The sequence below is a fragment of the Sciurus carolinensis genome, chromosome 5 (genome assembly GCF_902686445.1).
Source record: "Sciurus carolinensis chromosome 5, mSciCar1.2, whole genome shotgun sequence".
Taxonomy (NCBI): Eukaryota; Metazoa; Chordata; class Mammalia; order Rodentia; family Sciuridae; genus Sciurus; species Sciurus carolinensis.
This window is the reverse complement of record NC_062217.1, coordinates 137,263,241-137,266,686: the sequence shown is the minus strand read 5'-3', so window position 1 is coordinate 137,266,686 and position 3,446 is coordinate 137,263,241. Positions and strand designations below refer to the sequence as shown.

Sequence of the window (3,446 nt, the reverse complement as noted above, 5' to 3'; positions counted from 1 at the left end):
GAATCTTGCCAAGGTGGCAGTGTTGAGCCATAGCTGGCTGATCACTACTATCACTCTGCCACCCACATTGTTTGAATTTCTTGTTAGGAACCCCCTAGAAATATGCACAAGTCTTTAGAACAATTTTAAAACTATTAATTGCATGTACCATATAGGCTCTGATGAGTTTTCAATTAAGACTCCATTTAATGAGAAATTCCATTTACTCTTATTTATTTTAAAAATACAAGTCATTTAGGGGAAAATTGGATACTGAGTATGTATTTGCCTTTTGCAGTCTTCACAGGAGAAATGAGAGATTAGAGGAGCTTAATATCAGACTCCTGGAGGAGAAACGTCAGAGCCAGGCTTTACGCTTCCCTGTTTATACAAGGCCTGTCCCAGAGCGCTCCTGTGTTAGAAATCACAACAACAGTCAGGGACCTGGAGGAAGTCTTAGTCCAAGAGAAAATCTGGTGGTTCCTACCCCATACCCACAACCTCCAAGGAAAAGCGTGGAGGAGTACCTGGCAGAGGTTAGTTATGTTCATGCTTTGGGTTTCAGATTTCTGATATAACTCTCATTTTGACTTTGGTAAAATACTGAGTTGTTTATCCGACAGGTATATTAAGTAAAAGTCACAATAATCTGTGTTAAGAAAAAAGAGAGAAAGAAATTTGACAGTTTTTTTAAAAAGTTCCTGGAGGTCTCATTTTCAAGAAATGCTCATTTGTTAAACAAAACTGAACTGATTCTTTCTTTCCTTAAATGCTGCATTTAAATATGTTTCCAAAATAGGTATTACTGCCTGTGACTAAAGGTACTTGGCATCTATGTGGCCTTCAAGTGCTTCGTTGCACTTTTAAAGAATTCCCTGCACCATCCCAAGTCTTCTATCCCTAATCATAATTCATGATTGACATTCATTCATACATATGGGTGTTGATAGTGTAAGGACATCTCAAGTAAATACTTTATATGAATTAAATAAACTCATTGTGATATATATATATTTGTGGGGTGGGACATGAGTGTAGGGATCAAACCCGTGGGCTTATACATGCTAGGCAAGCACTCTACCACTAAGCCATACTCCCAGCCCAAGACTTAATTTTTACCTTCATTGGTTTTACCTTTTCATGGGAAAAAAAAAAAAATTCTATTCTATTTAAGCAAATATTCTACTTCTTGAATGTCCATTCAGTTTAGCAAGTCTTATTCTAAATGTGGTTATCCAGATACATCAAAGCAATAACAGTATTCCTGAAACTTTAACTTTTTACATGGAAAAAATGGTGTCTCAACAGAAGTCACATCTCTCCTCCACTAAACATAGACCAAGGGAGTGCTGCAGCTCAGAACTTGAACCACTCTTAATAGTTATGCTCATTGTGCCAAAGGTGCAGACAGTTAAATAAACAGGTTTTTATATCAGTTATGTGCTCTGTAATCCCCCTTGTCTCTATTTCATTTTAACTACTAAATGGAATTCCCACTAGGCATTTTATCCTTTGAAAGATTCAGGGAATATTTTAATTTCTTCAGATTCCTTTTCTTTCATTCATTTTTTTCACAAGGTCTTTAAATATATGTATGGTCAAATTTGAATTTTAAAGTGTCAGTAGTTACTGAAAATATATTAACTGTGGAAGGTATATCTATATTATGTATATGTATATATTATATGTTTATATCAAATCGACCTCTGGGGTTGAGATTGTGGCTTAGTGGTAGAGCACTTGCCTACCATGTATGAGGCACTGGGTTTGATTCTTAGCACCACATACCAATAAATAAATAAAGGTTCATCAACAACTAATGAAAATATTTTTAAAAAATTGATCTCTAAGAAAGAATACAACACCATTTTCCAACCTATAATCTCAAGTACGGTTTAACAGTAAACTGTCAATAAATATTATTGAACGAGCAAACTTATGTTTATATTTATTGTGCTTTGCTGTTAGTGATTTCACTATACTTAGTGTTTCTAAAATCTTCCTTTTAATACTTACCATCTTTAAGTGGAGGATGTTCCAAATATACAGTAAGATGATAAAGTCGAGGAAGAAGAAGACACTTCTATTAGTGTTATATAGTCTCCTTCTTGGGGGGTCTGCTGAGTAGGCAGCAAATGACTTTTCTCCTTCCCCTCTCAGTTCGGAACACAGGAGTTTTTCAAGGAAATTCTCTGAAATCGTGTCCATGCTATTAAAGAAATGTTTGGTCTTAATCCACATAACATAATATTTTCCATTTTTGCCTGTAGAATCGCCACATATTATGACAATATCACTTTTTGTATTTTAAGATAATGTGCTGAAAATTAATAGCAGAGAATATATGTTGAATATTTCATTTTCTGAAAATAAAGAATGGAAAGTGCATTTAAGAGAAAAATTCACTAAGGTGGAAAAAAACTGATAAAATATTTCTAAAAGGCACAGTCTCTCTACTAATCACAATGTATCCAGTCAGTACAAAATAGAAGTCGACCTTTGCATCAATAAGATAAAGCAGCATCCCTCTGAAATGATGTATATTTTATAGACCAATATTACTTCCATTATTTAACATTATTATTAACAATATTATTAACCTTATCAGTTTAACATCATTGCACATGTATGTTCTCTATGCAAACTTTAAATAAGTAAGAATTTGACTTTATTTGGGTGATTATGTTAAGCAGTCCTCCAGTTAGGTCTAGTCTCTAGGGCTTATTTTAAAGGCCACATTTTCTAAGGGCTACATCATTCCCCTGGTAATGTCTGTTATTTAAACCAAATAACATAAGTAATATTCACCTTCTTTCAGATGGAGCAGGCAGTGGACAAAAGCTTAACGAGAGCCCTAGAAGAAGGTATGCTGCCAACACTCATGAATTAAAGTTAGAGTAACTGAATGATTTCTGAAATAAACTATAAATAGTGAATGGCATCCCCTTCTTTGGTTTGGTTAATAGTTTCTACTTAAATATTTTTTCTTACACACATCAAATGAAAGATGTGGGGGGAAAAAAATCTCTAATGAAAAATACACACATTCCTCATTCACCCCCATTCCATAGCTTTTAAAGGTCTCTAAAGGTCATTATAGCTCTTTTTTTCTGGCTCCACACTTTCTTCACTTCTGCCACCTCTGCGAAACTCTCAGCCTGCAAACAGAATTACTCTTGGAAAACAACATCATCACCGACTTCTCAGGTTTATGGCCAAAAACATTCAGATTCTAGTAAGACTTGGTCAAGCATTTTAAATCTCCTGTCATTGACTCTGTCATTGACTTACCTTTTGCCCTCAGGAAAAGTTCCAGGTCCCTCAGCAAGGAATTCAGTTGCTCACACGAATGTGTTCTTGTCTAATCTCTCAGCCTTGTTACTTGCTCACTCACCTTGCTCCTCACCATTACTCTAGCTTCTGGTCACACTGGACCACTTATAATTCCACAGGTGTTCTTCACCTCT

General features: G+C 35.2%; 1 long non-coding RNA gene across 1 annotated transcript; it reads right to left on the bottom strand.

Moving 5' to 3' along the window:
- Window positions 1-253: 253 nt before the first annotated feature.
- Window positions 254-2,253, bottom strand: LOC124985211 (uncharacterized). The gene is made up of 3 exons (XR_007108823.1): window positions 1,996-2,253; window positions 507-628; window positions 254-391 (listed from the first exon to the last, which is right to left on the bottom strand). It is a non-coding gene; the product is annotated as an uncharacterized LOC124985211 (long non-coding RNA).
- Window positions 2,254-3,446: the final 1,193 nt, after the last annotated feature.